Source organism: Hemicordylus capensis, chromosome 2 (assembly GCF_027244095.1).
Source record: "Hemicordylus capensis ecotype Gifberg chromosome 2, rHemCap1.1.pri, whole genome shotgun sequence".
In the NCBI taxonomy this organism is placed as follows: domain Eukaryota; kingdom Metazoa; phylum Chordata; class Lepidosauria; order Squamata; family Cordylidae; genus Hemicordylus; species Hemicordylus capensis.
This window is the reverse complement of record NC_069658.1, coordinates 328,202,324-328,230,055: the sequence shown is the minus strand read 5'-3', so window position 1 is coordinate 328,230,055 and position 27,732 is coordinate 328,202,324. Positions and strand designations below refer to the sequence as shown.

Genomic DNA, 27,732 nt, shown 5'->3' with positions numbered 1-27,732 from the left:
CTTCCCAAGGACCTGGGATGCCAGAATTTTATTGTCAATGTTGTTGCTGCTGTTATAGATATCGTCGCAGAATATAGGCTGTTCCCAGTAAAGCTGCTTTTTGTAATTGGCTGATGGTGATTTCTGTGGCCCCTATGGTGTTGAGGTGCTCTTCAAGGTCTTTTGGAACTGCACCCAGGGCGCCAATGACCACTGGGATTAATAAAATAATAATAATAATAATAATAATAATAATAATAATAATAATAATAATAATAAATAATTTAGGTTTCTATACTGCCCTTCCAAAAATAGCTCAGGGCGGTTTACACAGAGAAATAATAAATAAATAAGATGGCTCCCTGTCCCCAAAGGGCTCACATTCTAAAACGAAACATAAGATAGACACCAGCAACAGTCACTGGAAGTACTGTGCTGGGGGTGGATAGGGCCAGTTACTCTCCCCCTGCTAAATAAAGAGAATCACCACATTAAAATGTGCCTCTTTGGCCAGTTAGCAGGGGTATATATTTTGCAAGGAAACAGGGCAGTTGAGGGAAGAAGCCAAACCTATTGGCAGCTCAGCCTTTCCTCATTATAGTTCAATCCAATAATCCACGGCATAATAATGGTTAGAAGGCTATACTAACAGCTGTGGCATGTGCAGAGGTGCTCTTACCCCCTGACCTTGGGGGCCCAGACTGTGGCCTCCAAGGTCCAGGGGGGCCTCCTGCCACCACCTCACGTCTGCCCCACCACTGCCCTGCGGCGTCGGAAACTTCAATAATTCTAGCCACCATGTGCAGAGCTGGGGTGTGTGGGGGTGAGCTGAGCACACTCACCGTGGGGGGCAGGGGCAGGCAGAGCAGGAGCAGCCGCTGGGCTGGACTGTTCGGCCCAGCGGCCCTTGAGAACTATTCGGCGCTCCAGCACACCTGTGCAGTTAGAATAAAGTGTCGCAAGCCTGTGATGTCATCATGTGAAAGAACTGGGGGAAGAATTTAAGTTTTTCCAGCAGAAGTTTGTATGAGTGGTTGGGCCTGTATGATTTTTTCAGTGGCCTGAGCAGTCCTAAATCTGTTGGGCTAGAAACCAGAGATTATCTGCAGATAAACTGCAGCCACCAATTTATGTCTTATGCACTAGGCTTTCCCAGTGAGTTTTTAGCAATAAATTGCTGAATTGTGAGGAGTGGTCCTGCCATGGATTGCTGTTCTCACATACTGTAAAAGCACCAAGTTTGCCACAATGGAAACACAACATCAAAGGTCTAGGTTCACGTTGATTTTCATTCGGGGATATACAGCAGCAGGTTCTTCAGCCTCCTTCTCACCACTACTTCATTTGCCTTGCTGCACATTTCCGCAACCCTCTCCCTTCAACGAGTACTGTGATTTTGCATCTCTTTGATAGCAGGTAAGCAGCTGGCTGGCTTTTCAGCAAACACAGAATGCACTCCAAAGCTTTCACTGGCTCCCTCAGGAGGTAGTAATGGGTTTCTTCAGCATCATTGACTTGTTATCTTAAGGGGGAAACTTACCACTAAGTGAAGTGTCCTGTTCCCTCTGAGCAGGCCAGGAGTGAAGAGGCTCCTGCTTCTTCCAGGGTCCTCAGCAGCACTACTTCACCAACAAGCTAAGTACATAACAGCCTGACTGTGTGCAGAGCACTGTGCCTCCTACGCCAATGGAAAGCAATTCTTCTGCCTGGAATTGGGCCCTGTTTGGATATAGTGTGAAACGATATTTGTCAAATATTTGAAACTATATTTGTCAGGTAGTCAAAGCAGTGGTTAATCTGTGAAGCCAAGAATCATGTGGCAGATGATTGAACTACAGGTGAAACTCGGAAAATTAGAATATCGTGCAAAAGTCCATTAATTTCAGTAATGCAAATTAAAAGGTGAAACTGATATATGAGACAGAAAAAATTCCTCTTGTGTGATGATGATATATCCTGCTTCTGAGTGGACCACTCTCTCACGAGAGTGCCTGCTCACAGAGATACACATGCAAGCTGGAGGGCTTTTACCACCTGTCCCAGTTGACAGTTCCACCAAAACTCTGGGAAGGGTCCCTTGCCAACATCCCTCCTGGTCCCAGTGACTGCCAGGAGCTAAGCCAAGAATATAAGCACTACTTAAAAGAGTCTGGACTCCCCACAACACATCTCCATGCTTGGTTATGATGCTCGTGGTCACCCCCGGGTGTCATGTCCCAGAGTGCCCAGCTGTGGCTGGTTTGCATTCGTCGCAGCTTTGGGCCCAGATAGTAGTGATTAGCCTGAGACATAGGATTCATTCCCAGTCTCTCCTTGTCTGCCCACGCAACCCAGAGCCATTTGAGCACCAAAGTGGCCACTTTTAAGTTTGGAAGGGTTGGGTGGGAGGAGGAAAGTTTAGAGTATGAGTTCTATTATTGGCCCTCTCATGAGAAGCCTAACCCTTGGCCAGCAAACCAGCATGAGGACGGGAATGAGTTGGGTCTTTCTCACTACTTTGCCCGGCTTGCAAGCCTGGTGGCACCCTTGGTTACAGTGAACCAATCCCCAGGATCCTTTGCCTGCCTTAATATACATATCACCTCCTAGGAAGTCAATAAGATATTTTCCTGGCATACCAGACAAGCAGCCCCAGCTCTTCCATGGTCCGGCAACCAGTGTCTTCCCCTGGGATCCTCGAGCATATCCCTTGGTCTGGTTCCCCACGCCCCCACACCTTTGTGTACACTAAGGCCAAAGAAGCCACACTCCATTGATAGCATTTGAGAGCCCAAGGAACAGGGTTAGATTGGGTGCTAGGTCAATGAGAGGGCTCCTTGCATGTGTGTCTATTCTCCTTCTTTTATTTAAAGCATGCTTTCCCCAATGTCGTTCCATCCCCTTAAATGCAGGAACTGCAAGGACATGACATCCCTGTTGCCAAGCAGCAGCAGGAGGAGCAAGGGGACAGCAGAGGGTGGGGCATCAGCTCCGAGAGGCAGCCAGCAAGAAATGCAGCCACCCTAGAACTGATGCATTTATGGGCTGCTTTGAACTGGCCTCTCTATTGTGGTGGAAGGAGCTTGCATATGAAACCCAGGTTATGGTGGGCATCAGAATTCGGATGACACAATGGTGCCTCCCAACCTCAGGTTTCAGCAGTGAAACTCACTACAAACCGAGGGTTCAGATTCAGGTTTGGGAGTGAAAACTGAATTCAGGTTGGGTGACGAAGCCACAGCATCCCACTTTCAGACAATCAGAAACTCAAACCACTGGTATGTTTACCTATGGTTTAGCATTATGTCTGAATGGGGCCTGGGCTCTAAATCTACCAGATGTTGCTTAGATGTGACTAACACAGGCCTGCTCAACTTGGGCCCCCCAGCTGTTTTTGGACTATAACTCCCATAATCCCCAGGCACAGTGGCCAGTAACCATGGATTATGGGAGCTGTAGGCCAACATCTGCAGGAGGGTCAAAGGTGAGCAGCCATGGACTAACATGAGGTGATATATGAACAATGAAAGGTCTCAGGGTACAGTGTGCGTGGCCTATGCTTTCTCCTTGTATGCATATAAGTGGATTTTAATAAAAACTGAGTGTCAGATCAGATGTACCCTCAATGATCTCTCTCCCCCCCCACACACATACACTATATTGTATAGCCAGGACTGAATGATGATTTCTCAAAGAAAGCCTGACTAAAGTTGACAAGATGAGCACTTTTCACAAGGAGCATACACCTTTGCTTATAGTGCTAAGGACAAAATATAATGTGGGGCTTCTCCAACAAAATGTGAATTCTTGTCACTGATTAGAAAGCCCATTTCAGTCGAATTTTAAATCATGAGAATAATACCCAAAGTAGAGGCCAGACCCAAACCCACAGTGACAGGGCTCTTTGCTCTCAGAAAAGAAGTGAGTAGGATTCTACTCAGTGTGGGCTGGTAAGATTATCCTCTCCACAGTGGGCAAGCTCCATGTCAAAGGGGCTTGAGAGCAGAAAACTAGGCTTGTGTATCTTAACTTCAGACTGCTTTTATTGTAAGAACAAGAAACCGATCCGGGAGGGGCATAAGCAGTTACTTTATTCCTATGTTCCTCCATGGACCTTGTTCAGTCGCAGGTCTTGGAGAGCTTGTTTGATCCTGGCTCTGTGGGTGGGAGTCAGGGAGGGAGTCGCATGGACTATCTTTGATTCTCCTTGTGGTGGGAAGGGCTATGGTCCCCCATGGAGATGCTGGGCTATCTCAACCTGAAGCCGGTAGCCTCCATCTTCTGCCCCTCCTTGGGAGGGTGTGTGGATAAAGCTGAAGAAAGGGCATATCTTTAACTCACTACTGGTGAGGTGAGCCAACTTTCTTTCAGGTTCCTTTGCTGCAGCTGCTGCAGGCCCATAGCCAGAAAGGTTGTGGTAAAGGAGCCAAAGGGTATATGATCAGGGAAGGAGGAAGGAATTAATGCAGAATGCACAGAAGCTAAATACAGGTGGTCTGCTATGTTCAAAATAATTTAATTGTATTCAACAGTAACGGAATCTAATTTTATCAAGTGTAAAGCTTAGTGCTTGTCAGTTATCCCCATGTTTTTGTGCTAATTGACCAGAACAGTAGAAGATTTACTTCTTACTGAGCAATTTGCAAGAACTGCCTGCCTGCCTGCTTTTCTTTATACATCCACAAAGAAAAGAGTGTTCTTTTTAAAAAGAAAGCTGAAAATTCAGACAAGAGGCCGGAAGTCTCCCTGAGGGGGCTAGGCCTCTACAGGCCCTCCTGTGTCTATGGCCCTGAAATGAATAAGCCCTCAGATCAACAGGCAGACAGCAATCATGTAGCTCTCTGCTGTGTGTGTCTTTCCCAACCAGTCTTTATTATCTCAGGTCATATTGTCATGCTGTCAGAATAGTGAGCAAATGCTTGAATCCTGAACCCTTAAAAGTAGCAACCACACTGTGATGGTGATACACCTACTTTGATTATTGTTGGCCAACATCCAACCCTTGTTCAAGACAGTCACAGTTCTGTGCAAAGCCACAGGGATGTTTGAAGTAGTGTTCCTGCACAAAAGTTCCTCGCAAGACTTATGAAGAAGAGGTTTTATACCAGGAAGCGTACCACCTTGCTGTACAAGCACAAAGACGATTGTGCTAGTGCAACACTAGTCTGGAGTGCAAGCTCCTGAAAGAGCGCATCTAGCGAACACAACTTTCTTGCACTAGTTTATGCAAATGCAGCATTGGTCTGCATGTCGGCCATAATCATTGTCGTCGTCATCATCCTCACCATCTATGTGCATAGCACTTTACAGAGAACAAGAGGGCAGGTTTCTGCTCCAAGGGTCTGCTTACAAATGAGCAATTGCAGCTGAGAGTCTGATCCATTGCATCTGAAGAAAGGGGCCCTGAGTAGTAGTCATCCCTGCAGCATGGGGAGGGGAGCCTTTAACTGCTTTGCCCTACCATGGTTCCTATGTAGATTGGATCCTCTTGCTCTTGTGGCTTCTATTTGCCCTGGGGCCAATAGGAGTTTCTTTCTTGGGGCCCCAGGGGAGGAGGCAATCCAGGCTGGGGTATGGTGGGGCAAAAGGTTAAAGCTCCCCTCTCCCCATGTGGCAGGCGTGATCGTCTGACCCCAATAGCTGCTATTTGGAGATTTAAAACAAGCGCATCATGGTCAAGCACACTCGCTTATCATCACATGTAATTTTCTCCTCAGAAGCACTTAGTAGAAAGGCATTTCCCATGCTTATGCTAAACACATACAGTCAGTTAAAAACATTAGCTTTTGCCACTAGAGGCAGCAGCCATAGCAATCTTAGTTCGGGTGGGGGGTTAACTCCTGGGAGGGTGGCCCCCGGCTCACTTCTGGCAGGCCCTCATCATCAACATCTGACAGGACTTTGTTTATATTCAGCATTTTAGTGTGGATCTGCTTCCAGCTCAACACACAAGCTTATTCATTCTGGACAGAATGCTTTCTGGAACTTCCTGGTGCCATGAGCCTATAAGCTCTCTTCCAACTGTGATCCCAAAATTCCCCTTTGAATTTGTAGGATATTATTATGGGCAATAAATGATTCTGTCCCTGTCTTCCATTCCCTTGTTCCTTCTCCTGCTTTAATATTAGTAAATGACCCCTTGGCAGTCCCTCCCTGGCAATTATTTTGACAGATAAATGTTGCCTGTGTAGCTCACAAAAGTGGCCTGGCTCATAATTAGCTCAGTAACTCAAAGGAAACAGAGATGCATACTGACTGCATCCAGGCAGACTACAAGCAGCAAATGGAAGGCTGACAGCTACAGCAAGGGGCCTGGGCCATTGCTAACACGGGATCGAATGGCTTTGCAGCCACAGGCAAAATCACTTAGGATGGCTTAGGAGAACTTTGGCAGTGGAATCCAGGCAGGTGGACAGGACACAACAGCACTCAGGCTTAATGGAAATATCTGGAAATATATGCACAGAGAGTCAGACACTTGTCAAGCAAGCAGAGCTCAGTTCTCTGTTCCGCCACAGGCACCCCATGTAACTGTAGATAGTTCATACACTATGGGCTGGATCCTAAGAACCCTCTGTTTTTCACATTGTAAAACCAGAAGCATAAATCCACTATCACAGAGAATTATCTCTTACAATGGCTAGCCAGTTTCCCAAGAATGGGGAGCCTAAACCGAGAGTGTGGACTCGGAGTCCATTATGCCCTGTCAGTTCTGTCCCCTTCAGTTCTATCCCCTCCTTCCACACCAAGGTGGCAGCAGTTATCCACAGTGCTGATGTGGATCTCCAGCGCAAAAGAATTATGCAGAGAACTACTTTGGGTGGGGTGGAATGGGGTGCGGGGAAAGGAGCTAGCCAGAAAAGAGGGTTATCCAAGGCCCTCAGCATTTTATCCTAAGGACTGTGGGAGGTTTCTATACAGCCTAGCACTACCACTACGCTGTACTAGTAAATTAGCATAAGAAAAGAGTGAAAAGGTGTCTCTAAAAGTAATGAGGTAGAGCATAGTATCATAGGATGCCACCTTAGTCATTGTGATACAATCCTGTGTGCTTGCACTGCAGGATCTGAAGTGGTAGCTCAGACATCAGGTGGCCACTCATTTTTGTCCTAGTAAACAGTGTGCTCAAAGTAAAATGTAGTAATGTACTAGATAAGCTAAACTGAAATGTCTCACAGCAGTCATTTTTGGATTCCAAAAATGTGCAGGATAAATCTGCTAACCTAGAGGGAGCTGTGCTGTCCAAAGAACTGTCCATAAAGTAGTAACAAATTCTGGAAATCTTTTAAACACATCCTTTTCCAGATTTGCCCCATTTAACCCATATTTGTCAGGGCTTAGCAGAGGTCAGCTCCAGATGTCAAGTTCTTGGACCTTGGGAAGTTGGATGTCAGTAGAGGGGGCTGGAGGAAGGAGCATGGCCCCCAAAAGGCAAGAGAATGCAAGGCAGACCAAGATGCAAGGAGCAGGAGCGGGTGCACTGTCAGAGCCAAGCAGAATGTATCCAGTGTATCCTTCTGGTCAGAAGGACTAGAAGCAGGAGCACAGCCAAAATCAGGCAGGTGTCAAGATCCAAGGCAATAACAGTGAACTGGAGGAACAAGAAACAGAGGTAAGATCAAAGTCCGGTAGGGGTTATGATCTGAGGCAGCAGTCAGGAAAAAGGAGCAGGAGTGTAGGCAGAGCCCTCACACTAGCAACCATTTCTCAGGCCAGGGCTTTATAGGACTCAGTGAATGGGGACTGGCCCTTGGAGATTAGGTGACCTGATGTTTAAATAGGCTGGTACTCCAGCCTTGATAGCTTCTTTGACATATGGAGCTCACTTTGCTGAGCTTGCACAGGAAACAGAATACCAGTGGGACAGGTGAAAAGATGCCAAAGCCCATTTTCTGGGAGCCCCAGTTTGAGATATGCACATATGCATAGATAAGGCCCTGGGGCCTTAAAGATCCCTTCTTTTCCCTCAGCTTGGCTATATACTTGCTATGAGTTTTTGCTGCTCTCCTCTGCCCCTGTGAATGCTCTGCATTCTGGATGGAGGGCGGGATGCACAGCCTTCAGGGACATATTTCTGCAAGGTAAAAAGGCAGGGGCAGAGGAGAGCAGTGAAACACCCCCCCCCCCACACACACACAATGTGTGCACTCTGCTGCTAAGCAAGACTGTGCCTGAGTCAGGAGCAGCCGCTTTGCATGTGGATGGATGCTGCTCTGCTGCATCTCCCCAGACAGCTGCTCTGGATGTCAGCCAATGGGGCCATTAACACAACCTACCTAGTCGTAGGCAAAGGTCTTCACAAACCTTGCCTCCCCCCCCCACCCCCAGATGATTGGTCTATGCTTGGTGGGAGCGCAGAGCATGTTCCTACGCGATCCACCCTGCTCTGTGCAGTGCAGAGCAGGCGGATCTCTCTGAGGCCAGGACTTGTTATCCTGGCTTCTGGGTATCCCACAGTGCACTGCGTGCCGAGCATGGTGCACTGGGGGATTCCCCCAGGGAATGGTTGCTCTAGGCACACATCTCTGTGTCAGTGTGAGCGGCAAGCAGCTCCTGCTGACACACAACCCTGGCAGCCAGGTTAAGGGTGCATTTGTGCCAGGCTTCGGTGCTGGGTTTGGTGAGGTGGCCCCACCGGGATCCACATGGATCTCAGTGGTTCTCATGGGCAGCCAAGCCCAGGCCTTGGATGCTCTCAAGAACAGCCTCACTGTCTGATATATCCATGGAACTCCTGTTCTCTGCCCCCCGCCCCGCCATTTCCTTTTTTCTATCTCTTACGTTTTCCAAATTCGGTAGTGGATTTGGGGGTAAGTTAGCACTTGTTAAAGAAATGGAACCAAGAAGTTACAGCAGAGAGAAAAGTAAGAGATTTTGGCTTTATGTCTGATTGAAACATTGCTTGTATTTGTCATTGTTTAATGTCAAAAACCAATAAAGATAGTAAATAATTATAAAAAGTTAATTGAGATCAGTAGTGCTGATATGAAGCATCCTGCCATCAAGCACTATTGCTGCTGAAAAATGCATTAGACCCAAAAGTGCATTAGAGCTGATTTGGAACTATCATGATTTGCCAAATGCCAACAACTCCAAGGCTGAGCTACAACTTGAACCCAGAGATCTGAACTCCAAGTACAGTGCTCCACTTCTGCCTACTGAACTGGACAATATGGATTAATTTGAATGCCGCCCCTAGTTCATTTGTTGGTCTGGCTTCGGAAAGCACTCATCACAGAACATGGGAGACACTCAATTTACACACACGGAGTAGTCAATTTATTAACTGAATACTCAAATTGGTAGTCCAGTTTGAGGGTAGTTCCAGACCTCAAAATAGGCTACCATTTACTTTTCCTCCTTATGAGAGCAAGAGCAATATTTTGATACAAAAAGTATATTTTGCATTTTAAAAAAGCATATGTATGTAAGTGTACATTGGCAGTATATTCAGTTTCAAAGAATGGCTTTCTTCCCACTCTCTACTCCACATGAACAACATTAGCACAAAGAGTGAAAAAGACACTCAAATACACCCTGATTATTGCACATTTTGCTATTAAATTTCCCCAAAAGAACCACAGCCATATGTGAAAATGCTGCTCTTAATTACATCAAAAACATATCTAAAGAGGTATTTCCAGTTTATTTTTAAATGTTCCTTCCTTTGTCTTAAACATTTCTGACACAGATTCCCCAATCTCTTCTTTAATGGGAGATGTTGAAGAAGGCTAATGAATTACATGAGACTGATGTTCCCCCCCAGGATATGTCACTATCGCTAAAAGTGTACAGGAAAGTAGAAATGTTCTGCCCAAACCATTCTCAACTCATCATTCCCACATCCAATTATCAGCACATCCAATTAACATGGCTCTTTACATGAAGAAACTGATCAGGGAGTTGGTGCTGCATAATGGGAAAGAAAGAAGAGTCGGTTCAGATTCAGAGAACGATAGTCCCAACTTCAAAGGTTCAAAGAGGGGCCATTCTCCCAGTCATAACCCATAAAGGAGAGGAAGCTCTCTGCCTCACTCGCCTGCCAGAACGTAAACAGAGATCTGAACTTCCACAAAACTCACAAATATAATAAAAACCTTGTATCTCCGGCAAGTGTGAGCTTAAAAGCTTTCATGGCTCAGCTTGGTTAAAAAGTGGAGGGGGGCCCATTGTGCTCCTTTCAACGACTGGCTAGAAAATAAAGCAACAGCATTGATGTTTCTCACACTGACTGGAGTTCTGCAGTTAATGGTGACAAACGTTTCACAGGCAACAAACCACACAACTACTAGCACTCAAAAGCCCCAAAGCAGCTCTTTGAGCTTAGCTTTTCTCCTCAGACTGTGGAAAAATATTCTCCTCCAGGCTGGAGTTTCATATAGGAAGCATTTGGAGCAGGGGAAAGATCCTATTTAAAGGCTCTGAATTGTGCCATATGTACGTCACATACCATCACAAATAAGTGCAGCTCTGCTCGTACTGTAAACAGGGAACAATCCTTCTGCAATATTCAGAGCTCTGAGATGCTGGCAATGTACCCGAAACTTGTCATGCAAAAAGCTCGTGTCATTGGACAATTCCCAGGTATGTTCAGTGGGAAGGAGGACCTGTATATGCTCTACATTTGGGTCCATTTATGTAAGGATGTGGCAGAATGCCCTGAGTTCATCTTCAGGAGCCGGCATACACAAATGCACATCCTCTCTGCACCCTTCTGCAAGGACTGAGAAGAGGCACATACAGAGAAAACTACAGAGAGGGACAGGCAGGGACGGATTAAGCTTTTTGCCACCCATAGGCAACCAGAGATTTGCCATCCCAGCAAGGGTTCCCCTTTTCAAGTAAAGGGCTTGGGGAGGGGGATTAAATCTATTCTTAAAATGTTTTCAGCCCATTATGGGCCTTGTGTGCACACGCACAGAAGCCCAAAATGGGCTGGAAATGGCCCAACCTGTCATTTGGGACCCACCTCTCATGAGAGGAGCTTTTACCGCTGTCTCCGCCACCATCCCACCACATGCACGTACGAAGATGGCCCGACAACTTGTCATGGTTTGGGAGGCAGGCCACTAGGAGCTCTCACCGCCTTCGCAAATGTGTAAGTCTGGCACTTGCTGTGGATAAAATAGACCTGTGATAATTCCAACTTACCTTTATGAATTTTGCTATTTTTCTTGTTATAATATGCCCCCAAACATTCTGGGGAGAGGGGAGGAAATGACCTTGGTTGTAAAACCAGACTGCACAAACTTTGCATTGCATGCCAAGTACTTTGCTCCAGTGGCAGGTTTTCCTGCCTGTCCGCAGTCCGACCACCTGCCGATCTGCTCTCCTGCATGGCTGGGGATGGCAGGCTGAGGGCCAAGTGGACCTGCCTGCAGCCTGCCCTTGGCCTTCTGCTTCCTTAGAGGCCAAGGCATTGGGCCCGGGCAGGGGCTGGCCAAGCCTGGAGCAGGCAAGCCACTTCCCCATGCCTGTGCATTGCGAGTACATGACATCATGTGCTTGTGACACTCACGAATGGCACTGCGCAGGTGTGGGGAAGCAGCTCACTTGTTACCGGCCTGGCCAGCCTGGCCTAGCCCAGATCCAGTGCCTTAGCTGCTGGCGCCCCAGAGGTAGGCATCTGCAGGCTGGCCACAGGCAGGCCCCTTGGCCTTCAGTTGTGCACAGCAGATCGGCGGATGGGCGGGCCACCCTCAGAGCTGCACGCAGCTCAGCCATCCAGTGTGGGCAGGCAGCATGGCCACCCTGCTCCCCGGTTGGTCATTGGGGGGGGCCCCAGGTCCAGGCTCACTGCCGTTCCACTCAAGAGAGGAACTGGAGAGGAATTTGATCTTGCCTCCAGTTTTGACCTCACACAGAGGAGGCTGATAAAAAATGATGGACAATCCTCTGTACCAGCAAGAACATAACTAACAGCTCCTGTGCCAGAGAACCCAAGAATTACAAGTGTGTGCAACAGGAGGAAACCACTGAAAAGTCGTCTTCAAGACTTTGTCATTGAATTTTAAATTTTGTGTTATAAAAGGGAGGGATGTGTTGTCTTCTATCAAGTAATCTTGTATATTGTGTTTTTGAGAAGTTGGTCTCAGAGGGAGTCCTGCAGAGAGAGAGAGAGTGTGTGTGGTGGGAGGCATAGTCAGAAAGGAAAAGGAGAAGGAGAAAATTGAGTTCTCCTCTGAATCAGGTTCTGAATAAACCTTTAGTTAAATCTACATATTGAGGCGGGTCTCACGATCCGTGAGACCCGCTTTTTTAAAAACTGCGGGGAGAGCGGGCTAAGTCCGCTCTCCCCGCAGATGAGTGGGTAGGGAGCCCTGGGCGGCCGGATTGGCCGCCCACATGATGGCCGGCTCCGTGACAGAGCTGGTGGGGGCTGGGGAGCTCGGGGGCCACATGACCCCCGAAAGCCCCAGTATGCCCTGCGCGAGTGTGCAGGTCATACTGGGGAGACCCCCGAGCCGGAAGGCTGTTTTTAAGCCTCCCGGTCAGGGGTCTACTCGCAAGTAGCCATGGCGCAGAGCCGCAGCGCGGCTACTCACAAGCAGATAGCCCGGGTTTGCGGAGCGCTCGCTCCACAAACCCGGGCTAAGGGGCTGGCTACAGGAGCGGGTTAGCCGCCCCAGAACCACCAGGCTCAGCTGCGAGCCCGGTGGTTCTGACTATCACAAAAATCGGGCTAGGCTTTCCAAGCCCGATTTTTGTGATCATCAGAATAGCCCCAATATGTCTTTGTATATAATATGTCTTTGGTGCTGTACTAGTGAAGGGGAATCTGGTGAGAATCCCCCTTTACCAGTATAGGCAGGGGGGCTTTCCTAAGTATAGAGGGGGCAGGACTAAATATGTCCTTACAAGTATGAGCTGTGTCAGCCTTGGATTTGAGCCGAACCGGCAAGTCTGGTTTTGTGCACACCCCAAGACTTTACGTGCATGTGGGCAAATGGCCTCTGTGCATGTATGGAGGTCAGTAAAATGGCCCTGCATGTGTACAGAGGCCTGAACTGGGCCAGAGAAGGCCCAAACTGGGCCACTGGTAGCCCGCAAAACTCAGGGGGAGGCCGGCGGGTGGGTGAGGAGTTGCCACCCCCAATGCAGCTGCAGCACGTACTTGTAAGTACATATTTACTCCCCTCCCACCCCCGCTATACTTAGGAAAGCCCCACTACCCCTGTACTGGATAAAGGGGATTCTTCACTCGGTTTCCTTTTACCAGTATAGCTCTGAGCCGGTTGAGCTGGCTCGAATTGGCCAAAACTGAGGTGGGCTGGGTAGGCTTGAATCCAGTTTGGATTTGAGCCAAACTGGTACATCCGTTTTTATGCACATCCCTAGACTGTACATGCATTCATTTAAAAAGTGAACTTGGGTGCAGACCCATTCAAATGCAGATAGGGAGTGTACTGCTGGACCTGTGTTCAGCATAACTTATGGTTAACTCTCCGTGCATACAGATTCGTACCTGATTACAGTGCACACAGATTGTATGTATGTTGAACACAACGTGTGAATAGGGTTTATGTCTTTTCGGAAAGCAGCAAGTGCGGTGTAGTGGTTAGAGTGTTGGACTAGGACCAGAGAGTGAAGTCCTGAGTTCAAATCCATGCTCCACCATGAAACTCACATGGTGACTTTGGGCAAGTATCTTCTCTCTCAGCCTCACCCACTTCATAGGGTAGTTGTAAGGATAAACATAGCCATGTACACAACGCTGGACTCCTTGGAGGAAGTGCAGGATATAAATGTAACTGGGGGCATAGCAAGGTTGGAATGGGCCCTGGGACAAAAAGTGAAGACGCTCCTCCCCATCTTCTTTTCCCGAGAGGCGTGAAGGAGTGAGCAAATAACAAACTGCTATCCAGTCGCCAGGCCAACCCCCCTTTCCCTTAGGGGCCAAGGGACATGTGTCCCCCCTTGTTCAATTGTAGCTATGTCCCTGAATGTAATCAGCAAAGGGCGAGGCTTACCACTTAAGAGATCTACATCTGTATGCAGCCTTTTTCTTTATGTACTTCTGTGCTGTTTCAATTGCACAGACATTCCATGCACTTTACACCAGATACCCCTTGTAGATAGTTCAACTGACATGTGATGCCATCCTGCTCAGCATTTCTGAGAGTCCTTTTTCTTTTTAAAAGGGCCATACCTTTGGTTCTTTTTGTTCTTCAGTCCTGCATATCTTAACAAATGGTTTCCACGTGTACCTCTCTGCAGGAAGAAAAACACTTTGATTCCAAACCTTCATTGGTCATGTTTTATCTTCTCACATAAGTATTGGCCTGCATTTTTATGGTGACAGTTTTGCTTAAGCTTTCATAAATATTTGAACTTCTCGGTGAACCAAGGCATAGCCATTTTTCAATATAACTTTCATTTTAAGACGGGGGCAGGGGGCGGGGAATGAGCTGGAACTATGGGCTTCTTCTTCTGTCCTATGAGACAAAATCCATCTCCCTATGTTTTCTACTGAGCAGCAGAGGGAGACTCTTTTCAAGACAAGGCAACTGTTTTGCTTAACAGCTCCTTTAATTCTTTTGCTGCCATTCTGTCCTGTTGAGAATGCCATTAAAACATGACTCTCCTTTTCATAGGCTCAAACTACACATTGAAGTTGTGCACACGAGCAGCCAAGCCCAAGCTTGCGCAGCCCTACTTGGGTTGGGCAGCTTGTGTGCAGCACTAGGGATCGTGAGTGATGCCGGTGCGGCCTCCTCCGCAAGCCCAGGAATTTACCCCCGGCTCAGGCTTGTGAGCACACTCAGGCTGCACGCAGCCTGGGTGCCCAACTCCTAGGGGTTCCCCCAAGGCGCCATGCTTGTTGTGTGGTGCATTCTGGGATTCCTAGAGGCTAGGAAAATGAATCCTGGCCTCCAGAGATCCACGCCGCACAGAGCAACATGGGTTGTGTGGGTGTGTGCCAGCACATTGAAGAGGACATCGCCGATCAGTCTGGGGGGAAGCGAGGTCCATCCCTGCCTCCCCCCACCCCGCACCCTCCCCGCCCCATTATGGTCATGAAAATAACTTTAACATGTAAAGTTCTGTGATAATCTTTCCTCCGCAGTTGTTTTCTAACCTAAAGCAGTGTGGGTCATGCTATGCCTGAGTAGCAGAAGGATAGGCTGAAAGAGATCCTTAACTCTTTGCTCTCCCGTCATTTCCAGCTCAAATTCACACACACCCCCAAGCTGTTTTTAAATTCATGGAGGAAAGAAGTGGAGATGATGTGGGGAGCCCATATCACCACCACTACCCCCACAAGCGAAAAAGCAGCCCAGGGAGCATGAATTTGAGCTGGAAAATGACAGGAGGGTAATAGGTTAAGCAGTCTTTCCTCATGAGCAGTTTTGGATTAGAAAACAAAACCACAGAAGAAAAGATCATGGAACTCCACGTAATGTGCTTTTTGAGTCTCAGTAGGGTGTAGGCATTTTTAAATATACAGGCAGTCTTTTTTAACCTTTGCCTGAATAGTAGAACCAAATTTGACCCAGCATAGTGTTACTGGCAATGCTTTTCTGCTGGCTCTCAGGAACAACCCCCCCCCCACACACAAACACCTTATGTTTGAGTCTGCAGGCTTAGAGATCTCACTCTTGGCATGCTCAGGAGCCTCACAGCATCATGAGCTCTCCTTGTGGCACATTTATTTATTTATTTATTTATTTGATTTGATTTGATTTATATACTGCCATTCCAAAATGGCTCAGGGCGGTTTACAACAGAATAAAAACAATGAAAAACAATTAACAATTATAATCAAAACTATAAAAACAGAATAAAACCAATTAAACATTCAAACAGCTAAAAACGCTGGAAAACCAAGGCAAACATTTAAAACAGTTTACAGCAGTTTAAAAACCCTGCAAGGCCAGGCCAAACAGTAATGAACTCAGTAATGAACTCAGATTATGGATTTCTGTCGGGAGTGCCCATGGGCCCGCCTGTGAGTCGTCACCAGACGAACTGGAGACGGACCTCCTCAGATGACCTTCACATCCTCAGATGACCTTAACACACATGGGGACAGGTCACTTTGTTGACAGTTGGACAGGAGCCCCTTGATTTGGCTACTAACAAGCAAATTGGAAAGCGGAGCAGATGCATGCCCTCCCTATCTGGGATACCCTAAGTAGACCTCAAAAGTTAGCTAAAGCAGGTTAACTTCCAGCCAAGGCCACTCTGCACTCAGAATGAACTGCCTCAGCCCCACCCCTCCGTTTGCAAAGGATAGCAGCAAGCTAATGTGCCCATTAACTCAGCAGGAAGAATTCAGATAAGGCTTGTGGAGGTAAATCCCCCCCTTCCACACAAAAGAGGTTGGATCTGTGTGATAAGGTTCTAGAGATGCACCCATTAAAAATACTGATTGGATTATTGGACTCTCCGTCCATGCAGATTTCCTCTTCTCACATCTATGCACTCTATTTTCATGACAATCAGCCTTGGCTTGCCTCAGCAATTCCCACATTGTTACACCCAGGAAGAGCAATCAGTAACAATGGAATCCTTGCTGGTTCCACCCAACACACCCATTCAACAAAAAAGGTCAATTGGAATGTCCCCCCAGGACATGTTTTGAGGTATATCAAATCCCAATTCCATGATCCAATGTGCTCTTTGCATACCACCCACCTTGGAGTCATTGACTTCCGGGACGATCTACTGTTCACAGGCCACCACACCAGGCTGTGTTCAGTTCTTCGTGCCACCCTCCAGTCCGTATTTCTTGCCCAGTCTGATCTGCCCAGTCTTCCCCGCAAACACAGGAAGCTGGTTACATGGAGGAAGCACTCTCGTGGATTCACCTCTATCAACGAACCCCTCCAACCTTCTTGCCCCTGCCTCTGACTGAGCTGTCCCTGAGGAATGAGGTCCTTTAGTTGTTCCAGGAGCCCTGAGGTTTCTTTGTCCAGATCAGGTGATCTGGGATATCTATATCCCTATTATCTTTTCTTAAATCCAACCTCCTCTTTCTCTAAAAGCTCTTTCTCTTGCCCGCCAGGGAATTTATACAATTAGGAGTTTAAGCTAAAATGCCTCATTGCAGTTGAATATATCTTTGAGAGTAATATTGCTTTAACCACATATTTCCGCTGTACCCCTCCCTACAATAAATACTTCCTTTTGATTTTGAAAATTAAATCTTGCCTCAGACTAGTCATTTCCTGGGTCCAAAAATTTGCACAAATTTAATCTGACGTGGAACTGCTAATTTATCCAAGCAAGCCAGAACACAAATTTAGGGGTGTTCACCAATCACACCTGGACAGTTTCATTAACAATAGTGGAAAACAAAAGATAAAACCTTGGATTTGACTCTTCTTTAACTCCATACTGCTCATATTATTCAACATTAAGGAGGTTAATTTCCTTGTGGCAACTCATCTCCCATCCCCGTGTGTGTGTGTGTGTGTGTGTGTGTGTGTGTGTGTGTGTATATATATATATATATATATATATATATATATATATATATATATATAGAGCAGTGTAATCTGACGGGGTCATTTTTACCCCAAACTAGACCAGTTTTATCTTTCCATTTGTTGTGAAAAAGAAACAGGCAGGCTGAAATGCAGACTAGTTTATCTTCATAAATACAATCTTTGTATGTCTCCAAAAATATCACTACAAAGATTCTGGAGAGTCAATAACACTCCAAGATAACTTTTTACAAAGCTTGTGATCTCTCAAATTCACAGCACAATGTTATACATTTTTATTTTTCTAGATGTTATGGGGAAGAGAAGGTGACTATGAGATGTGGGGCTGCTGCTTCCGAGGTAGCTCTTTATTCTGTGTAATGTTTAGTTCTGGCTTGAGAAATGCACATTTGTGGAGGTGCAGGGGCGTATCTAGGGTAGGGCAGGCAGGGCACATGCCCCGGGTGCCACTTGAAGGGGGCGCCATTTTTTTAAATAAAAAAAATGGCCAATGAAAACAAAATGGCCACCGTGCATGCTCAAATGGCCTCTGTGTGTCATGCCAGGCTTTGCAGAGGCCAGTTGAGCATGCATGGTGGCCATTTTGTTTTCAGTGGCCTTTAAAAAATATTTTTTTTTAAAAAAAATGGCCACCACACATGCTCAAATGGCCCCTGCAAGGCCCTAGGTCTTTCCAGGCCTTGCAGAGGCCATTTGAGCATGCATGGTGGCCTCCAAAATGGCCACCATGCCGATCTTTGCAGGCCTGAACAAGCCCGAAAATCAGCCCGGGACTGGCTGTGGTGGTGAATGAAGAGGCTGGTGGGGGGAGGGGGAACATTTGCAGACTGCCCCCCCCCCAGTCTTTAGGAAGCTCCCAAAAGGGGCTACAGGTTAAAAAAATTCTTCATTTAATATAATATAAGTCACTGTACTCATATTCCGTTTGGTACTATGTATAGAGAATCAGGGCTTGTGAATACTGAGCTGAAGCTTATGAGCTAGAATTGTATTCATTTGCTCTTACTTTGCTTCTTGTGATAAGTGAGTTAAATGTGATGTCTTAATCATATGGCTATTAATGGTGAGTTTGTCTTTGAATCAGTGTGAAATCCTTAGTATTAAGGCCCACTGGAAGTTTCTTGCTCTCTTTCTCTCATTTTAACTGTCTTTCTGAAAGACTAGAATATATTCCAAGCAGTGACACAGTTTGCTTTGCATATCCTTTAATTATTTTCAGAGTATCTGGGAAAAGTAAAATTCTCCATTTATTTTTAAAACTTATGTAATGGTGATGCTACAATGCATAGTAGAGAATTAGACAGGCACTTCTGTTTCATTTTCCAAGTACACCTCCACATAGTATTTGGGTATTTCATGAGCCTCAGAATACTGAAATTTGTAGTTTTCCAGCATTTTTTGGTCTGGCTACGTCTACTGCTAAATAGTTTTTGAAATATTAAAAGATTAACAAGCCTGACTTGTGTTTTTCAGCTGATATTACGGTAAAGTTATCTGAAAGATGGGTGTCAGATGTTTGGACAGGGGGCGCAATTTCAGTGCTTGCCCTAGGCGCTATTTTCCCTAGATACGCCTCTGTGGAGGTGGAATAAAAACTGTCTGGAGCAGAAGGGCTTTCATCTACTAGCACTGATATGTCTACCACCTTAAACCCAAGTGATGATGGTGAGGTGTTAAGATTTGGTCAGGACAAGGTTTCCGAGAGGGGGCAGTGTAAATTGATCTATACAGTTCTTGGAATTCACAACTTTAATAAATAATAATAATAATAATAATAATAATAATAACAACAACAACAACAACAACAACAACATAATAATAATAATAATAATAATAATAATAATAATAATAATAATAATAAATAATTATTATTATTATTAATTAGTTCCCCCGTGACGCACTACCCCCAGTGAGGCACTACCTTGGCGTGGTTGTGGGTCTTGCGTGCTCTGAGGAAGGTGAATGCTATGCCAGAGGTCCAACCATACTGGACAGGTCTCACCAGAGGAGCCAGACGAAGAGTGCCTCTCCCATCAACAATATGGTGAGACATAACTTTAATAAATCTATACCGGATCAGTTGTCGCCCGGGTCAACAAGGACCGCACCAGGTACTGGTCCCTTGACATCTGGTGGCAAGTGGGCTACAGGACTCAGAATCTTCAGTTGAGCAACCAGGGCTGAGACTGCAGGGTTACCGGAAGAAACGTCGCCAGGGAGGGAACTTGAAACCTTCTGCTCTTCTCAGAGTGGCTCCATCCCCTGCGGGGAATATCTTACAGTGCTCACACATCAAGTCTCCCATTCACATGCAACCAGAACAGACCCTGCTTAGCTAAGGGGACAAATCATGCTTGCTACCACCAAACCAGCTCTCCTCTCCTCTCCCCTTGCTGGAAATAATATACAAAAAATGCCAACAAGGCAATGGAGTTTGGAGCAGACAAGTGTGCTGCATTAATAATGAACAGAGGAAAAATAACAAAAACAGAAGGAATAGAGCTGCCCAATGGAAGCAAGATCAAGAACCTGGAACTGAAAGAACGTTACAAATACTTGGGCATTCTCCAGGCTGATAACATCGCACACACTGAAGTTAAAAGAAAAATTGGAAGTGAATACATCAGGAGAGTTATCAGATACACTGCAGGAATAATAGACTGGACCCAGGCAGAGCTAGAGACACTAGATTGTAAGACCAGGAAAATAATGACCATCAATCATGCTCTGCACTCCTGCAGTGATGTAGATAGGCTATACCTCCCTCACAGCTCAGGTGGAATAGGAATGCTGCAAGTCCATCAAACAGCAGAGGAGGAGAAAAGAGGCCTTGAAGAATATATCAAGGACAGTGAAGAAGATGCATTTCAAATGGTCAAGAACAAGAAACTATTCAACACCAATGAAACAAAGCAGACCTACAAGAAAGAACAAGTCAAGAACCAAGCAGAAAAATGGAAAAATAAGCCACTCTATGGTCAATATTTGCAAAATATTAATATAAGTGAAAAATCAGACATCACCAAGACCTGGCAATGGCTTAAGCATGGCAACTTGAAGAAAGAAACAGAGGGTCTTATATTGGCTGCACAAGAACAGGCACTAAGAACAAATGCAATAAGAGCAAAAGTCGAAAAATCCACAACAAACAGCAAGTGCCACCTTTGTAAAGAAGCAGATGAAACAGTGGACCACCTAATCAGCTGTTGTAAAAAGATCACACAGACTGACTACAAACAAAGGCATGACAAGGTAGCAGGGATGATACACTGGAACATCTGCAAAAAATACAAGCTACCTGTAGCCAAAGATTGGTGGGACCATAAAATGGAAAAAGTGGTAGAAAATGCAGATGCAAAAATATTACGGGACTTCTGACTACAAACAGACAAACATCTGCCACACAATACACCAGATATAACTGTAGTCGAGAAGAAAGAAAAACAGGTTAACATAATCGACAGCAATACCAGGGGATAGCAGAATAGAAGAAAAAGAAATAGAAAAAATCGCCAAATACAAAGATCTACAAATTGAAATTGAAAGGCTGTGGCAGAAAAAGACCAAAATAATCACAGTGGTAATTGGCGCCCTAGGTGCAATTCCAAAACAATTTGAAGAGCACCTCAACACCATAGGGGCCACAGAAATCACCATCAAAAAGCAACTTTACTGGGAACAGCCTATATTCTGCAACGATATCTATAACAGCAACATTGACAATAAAATTCAGCCATCCCAGGTCCTTGGCAAGGACCCGATGTCTGGATAAAACAAACCAGTCAGTAACACCTGTCTGACTGTGTAAACAACAATAATAATAATAGTGGTAAATGAAAGCTTGGCAAATTATCTTCCAGTGAGATTTTCACCTACTTTAGAGATCCTTGGTTTATGTTCAAAAACAGCAGATGCTTTGGAAATTCTGCAGCTACTTCCCACCTTGTTAGTCACATTATCAAAAAGAGTTCTGCCAAAGCAAGAGATGAACTTTTCAGCATACATAAGTGGATGATCAGTGGATGGTAATTTGAAAAGGAATGTAACTAGATTTTAGATTCAGCTGGGTAAGTGCTTCTCTCTTCTATAAATTCATAGATAGGCCAATATGTTCTACAGTTTTTGAGCAACAGCTCTTTCTAAATATCATCAAGAGGGTGAACTATCAGAACATAGTCGTTGGCACAGAATATATCCCTAATTAATTGCTCCCCAAACATAAACTCAGCTGTCTTCCAACTAAGTTTAAGTATGACGCCATCTGTCCAAAAACAGATCCTAATACTTTATTCCAGATCATTTAAGGCATCAGGAAGAGCTAAAGATATGCACTGTTGTTTTATACCACAGTTTGCTGAACAGATAATCTTGAAGAGAAATATTTTCCATCATTCCCGCATGAAAGATTCTAATTGTGTTTATTAACTTCAGGATTGCAACCAGACTGACATGTAAACATTGTGCCATGGGCAAAACTGTACAAAGTGGGAAGAAATGGAGTGTGACGTCTACAGGAAATAAACTTCTGGCAATATTTCAGAATTCAGATTCAACTTTTGAAAGCTGAAAATCAAACTTCTCTGATAAAAACTGAGTTTGTTACATATATTTGTTGTCATTATTGAATTTGACAACTTGATAATGGTCCACTTTTTAAAACCCCAGTACAGCAGTATTCAGTCTGACATTTTGTAGGAGGGGATCACAATTAGGAAAATATAATTGAAGAAAACATGAATTAGAAGCATTTACTTGAGATCCCCCTCCCTCCAAATTCAAACACATCTTAACTGCTTTACATGGCACATGTGGGAATGAGATAAATATATGTGAAAGTGACAAATGCATCTTCAGTTACATTTTTTAGATAGGCATACTCTCCAGAGTGTCAGAATTAGTGGGGCTCCCTGAGTTTTACACCTAGGTTTCCCACCAGAATGTATGAAATTCTCCTGCAGATAAATCAGTGAAGAGCTCAGAGGGGTGCTGGGTGAAAGTCATAAGTGAACTATTGATAGAAGACCATTTTAATACTAGGGATGTGCAGAAAACTGGATTTGCCGGTTTGGCTCCAATCTGGACAGGATTTGAGGCGACCCGGCCCAGTTTGGTTTTGGCCCGTCAAGCTGGACTCGGTTCACATTCGAACTGAGCCGGTTTGACTGCTTTGGCACTCTGCTTGTAAAGGGGATTCTGGCAAGGACTCCCCTGTACCAGAAAAGGGGCAGGGAGCTGTCCTATGGGTAGAGGGGATGGGAGGGAAGGAAATAGCTACTTACAAGTGCCGCTGCTGGATCTGGTGGTGACGGGGTGGGGGGATGGACAGCAGGGGTGGGGGCGGCTTCCCCCATCCCCACTGGCCTCCCCCAGAGTAGGCCAGCCTGCTTCAGGCCTTCCTCAGCCCAGTTTGGGCTTCTGCCCATGCGTGGAGGCCATTTTAGTGGCCCCCGCACATACGCAGAGGCCATGTTGTGTGACCAAGTGCAGAGGCCCAAACCAGGCTGAGGAAGGCCTGAACCGGGTTGCTAGCAGCCCTGTCTCCCCTGGGAGAGGCTGGCAAGGGTGGGGAGGAGCTGCCGCCGGCTACCCACACACCCCACGGCTGCCGCAGCCACTGCTGAGGTGGCACTTGTAAGTATTTAATTTAACTTAATTTGATTTAACTTAATTTTTTTAATTAATTAATTAATTAATTAATTAAATTAAAATATTTTCATACTCCCCAAAACATTCGTCTCTGGGAGGTTTACAATCAAAATCATTTAAAACATCAAATCAATTAACCATCAAAATCATTTAAAACATTTAAAACATTTAAAGCCCAGTACTAAAAAATTTAAAGCTATAAATCTAATTTAAAAACTGGGTGAAGTCACTATTTACTTCCCTCCCACCCCCTCTACCCTTAGGACAGCCCCCTTCACTGGTAAAGGGGAATCTTCACCGGATTCCCCTTTTCCAGTAGAGTTCCGAACTGGCTCAGTTTGAACTGGGCCCAGTTCAGTTTGAATTTAGACAAGCCAAGGCTGGTCAGGTTCGACTCTGAACCCATCGAGCCAAGCTGGCTTGCATACCCCAGTTGGTACATGGGTATGAATCACAAATGACAAAATATTCTGTGTGGTGTAGTGGTTAGAGTGCCGGACTGGGACCAGGGAGTCCTGAGTTCAAAACTCCATCCAGTCATGAAACTCACTGGGTGACTCTAGGCCTTGAATTATATTTCTCAGCCTAACCTACCTCACAGGGTTGTTGTGAGGATAAGTATACCGCTCTGAGCTTCTTGGAGGAAGAGCAAGATATAAATGTAAAAATAAAATAAATAAAAAGACAATTCCCAATTCAAAAGGTTTGAGATTCTAAATTATTTATTGTTTGATTTCTGTACCGCTTTTCATTAAAATAACCCCGAAGCGGTTTACAATATAATTAAAACAAACCACAATTAAAATACAAAAAAAATATTAAAAACCTAAATGATAGTTTTAATTGTAATTTTAATCTGCTTTTAATTCTTTTTTTATTTTAATTGTTAGGGAATTTTTATTTTAGTGTAAACTGCCCTGAGCCACTTTAGGAAGGGCAGTATATAAATTGAATAACTAACTAAAATAAAATAATAATAATAATATATCTCTATTTAAAAGTTTTAAAACCTATATAAAACAGTAACACTCAAAACACAAAGCAGCAGCAGCAGTAAAAACAATACTCTCATATAAAAGCCTGGGTGAAGAGCCACATTTTTACTTGTTTTCTAAGTTTTCGACTGTGAAGGAGGCTGAGGAGTGGATGCCAGCTGGGAGAACATTCCAAAGCCTGGGGGCAATGACTGAGAAGGCCCTGTCCCACATGCACAACAGCCGAGCCTCTCTCTCCGTCAGCATGTGGAGCAGAACCCCCTCTGATGATATTGTCAAGTGGGCAGAAACCCTTGGGAGCAGGCAGTCCTTTAGATATTTAGGGCCCACACTGTTAAGGGATTTAAAGGTCAAAACCAACACCTTAAATGGGACCCAGAAACAAACTGGTAGCCACGGCAGCTCTTTCAGAATGGGTGTAATATGATTCCAGCAGGCAGCTCCACATAAAATCCTAGCTGCCACATTTTGCACTAGCTACAGGTTCTGAATATACTTCAAGGGCAGTCCCACGTAGATCATGTTACAGTAATCCAGCCATAATGTGACTAAGGTGTGGGTAACTGTGGCCAGATCTGTGAAACCAAATTAGATTTCATTATGCCACCTAATGGCACAGCGAGGAAGTAACTTGCCTAGGAAGCAAGAGGTTACTGGTTTGAATCCCCGCTGGTATGTTTCCCAGACTATGGGAACACCTTTATCAGGCAGTAACGATATAGGAAGATGTTGAAAGGCATCATCTCATACTGCACGGGAGATGGCAATGGCAAACCCCTCCTGTATTCTGCCAAAAGACAACCACAGGGCTCTGTGATCGCCAGGAGTCAACACCGACTCAACAGCACAACTTTACTTTATGAGGATTTTTGGCCAATGGAAAAATGTATTCCAAATGTGCTGCCATAGTGTTAGTAGCATACTGTGCTAAGGTGCATACAGAAGTAGTAAGGACTGCAAAAGGTTTAAGAAAGCTCCTTTTACCAATAGATGACCATGTTACTGATGTTCTCAACCTGTTCTCTCTGCAATTGGTCCCTTTATTATTATTATTATTATTATTATTATTATTATTATTTCTTGTTTACACAGTCAGACAGGTGTTATTGACTGGTTTGTTTTATCCAGACATCGAGTCCTTCCCAAGGACCTGGGATGGCAGAATTTTATTGTCAATGTTGTTGTTGTTGTTATAGATATCGTCGCAGAATATAGGCTGTTCCCAGTAAAGCTGCTTTTTGTAATTGGCTGATGGTGATTTCTGTGGCCCCTATGGTGTTGAGGTGCTCTTCAAGGTCTTTTGAACTGCACCCAGGGTACCTATTATTATTATTATTATTATTATTACTAGGTTTTTTTAGGCCCGTTAAATTAACGGGCGCTAGGAGAGTTGTGCGCTCTGCCTGTGGCCTCCGCGGCCGGGCCAGGCCCGCCGCCTCTTCCCCCCCCCCCCGCGACCCAGTCTCGGGCCGGGCTGGGCTGTGGCTGGCCTCCGCAGCCGGGCCGGGACCTTCACCATCGGCCTCCTTCTGGGCGGGCCGCCTGTGGCCTCCGCAGACGGGCCGGGCCCGCCGCCGCCTCTCCCCCCCCCCGCGACCTAGTCTCGGGCCGGGCCGGGCTGTGGCTGGCCTCCGCAGCTGGGCCGGGCCCTTCACCATCGGCCTCCTTCTGGGCGGGCCGCCTGTGGCCTCCGCAGACGGGCCGGGCCCGCCGCTGCCTCTTCCCCCCCCCTGCGACCTAGTCTCTGGCCGGGCCGTGGCCCCAAATTCTCCCTCCCGCCCAGCTCCGGGGGCACCGCCAGGCCTCGGCGGCGGCTCTGCCACCACCTCGGCCAGCTTCCCCCGCCACCTCTTCCCCCCGCCCGGCTTTGGCGGTCAGGCCTTGGCCGCACCGCCGCCTCGGCCAGTTCTCTCCTCCTCCGCATACCCGGCTTCTTCGGGGCAGCAGCTTCTAGCCGCCCGGGATGGCCGCCGGATGCTGGCAGTGGTGTCTCCCTTGCTCAGTTCTGGGCATGCGCTCTGCGCATGCCCAGAACAGGCCAGGGAGGCACAAACGCACGCCTTGGTGTCCGTGCACGGACGGACACCAAGGCTTTTATTAGAGAGGATTATTATTATTATTATTATTATTATTATTATTATTTTCCTCCAAGGAGTCCAGAGCGGTGTACTACATGCTTGAGTTTCTCTTTCACAACAACCCTGTGAAGTAGGCTAGGCTGAGAGAGAAGTAACTGGCCCAAAGTCACCCAGCTAGTATCATGGCTCAATGAGAATTTGAACTCGGGTCTCCCCGGTCCTAGTCCAGCACTCTAACCACTACACCACGCTGGCTCTCTTTAGAAAGTTCCATAGGAGCCCTACTGATAAGCAAGACATAATGGGCACAGAGACATGTGTACCTGGGAGTGGGGCACAGATCATTGGTGATGGCTAGTTACTAAACCATCCAGCAATGGCCTCATCTTGCAGTGATGACAGCTTCTTTTATCTTCACCAGGGAGCCTCCAGCTACTCTTTCCTAGGCAGAGAAGTTACTAAATATTGAACAAAGATTTGGCTAGAGTCTTTTCTCTAAATAAATCACAAGCTTGAATAGCAATCAGAGAAGCCCTTTGTGCTGCTGAGCCAACAAAATCAGCTGTGCTTTGCCTCTACTTTTTCCTTGCAGCTCTCATCTCAACTCCCTCCCCTTGATCTGTTGCATTAAAAAGAACAGTTCTGCAAATGAGTTGCCCTTGCACTCCCCATCAGAGAAGTATGTTTTTGGCCTCTATTTCTCTCTCTCCCTCCTGCTCTCTTCTCCTCCACTCCACCCCTCTCTCCTAAACAGGCAGACCTCAGGGGAGAAGCTACCTAACTTGTCTGCCGAGTGCCCGTTGCACGTGAAGCCTGTATGAGTCAGGACCCCCATCTCTCCCTCCCCACTGCCTTCATGTATAATAGATGGCTTGGCTGTCAGCGAGCCCGGCTCACTGCCTCAATAATTGATGTACTGCAGCTCCTGCCTTGTGCAGGCTTCTGGGTGCCTGCCACAGCTGTAGCTGCAGCACACTCATAAGTTCAGAAGGACTTGCTTATCATGGCTAGTTGTAAGGAGAGGGAGAGGATAAGCGCCAATAAAGGCCAGAGATGGGGAGTCCAAGCTGATTGCTTTAGGCTTCTTCCTCCCCCCCCCGCCCAAGTTTGGTCCCCCTTATTGCTCTTCATTCCTCAGTGATCCAGGGAAGGAGGTCCAGAGTGGACACCATTTTAAGACATTGCTTTACAACCCTGGACATTGAGAGTTAGGTGATCACAGAATGTTCAGGCTCAAAACAGCTCAAAATGGAGCCTGGGGTCCCCAGATCCTTAGAGGCTGAGTTCAACAGAAGTTGCAGCTTGGGATTCCTGGAGGACCTGCAGTGCTGTATGGAAACAGGGCCTATTGGCACCTGTAGAGTTCAGCATATGGGCACACAACACACTCTAGACATCATCATCATCAAATAATCACAGCCACAAAAGGTTGGCCTGGTGCATCAGTCTCAAATCAGTGAGGAGCAGAGTTGCCATATTCGTTAGAAAGAATTTCTGGACACAATTGTCAACAGAGGGACGGTGCACAAATTTTTAAAACCTACTTTGTTACTGTGATTAGAGAGTGCTTGATAATGAAGCTTGGTGGCTGTTTTGCGTATTTTC

The 27,732-nt window shown here is 46.0% G+C and overlaps 1 long non-coding RNA gene across 1 annotated transcript; it reads right to left on the bottom strand.

Annotated features, from left to right (window-relative positions):
- Window positions 1-1,548: 1,548 nt before the first annotated feature.
- On the bottom strand, window positions 1,549-26,613 carry LOC128341548 (uncharacterized). Its single transcript, XR_008314440.1, has 3 exons — window positions 26,451-26,613; window positions 14,108-14,169; window positions 1,549-1,698 (listed from the first exon to the last, which is right to left on the bottom strand). It is a non-coding gene; the product is annotated as an uncharacterized LOC128341548 (long non-coding RNA).
- Between the last annotated feature and the right edge of the window lie 1,119 nt (window positions 26,614-27,732).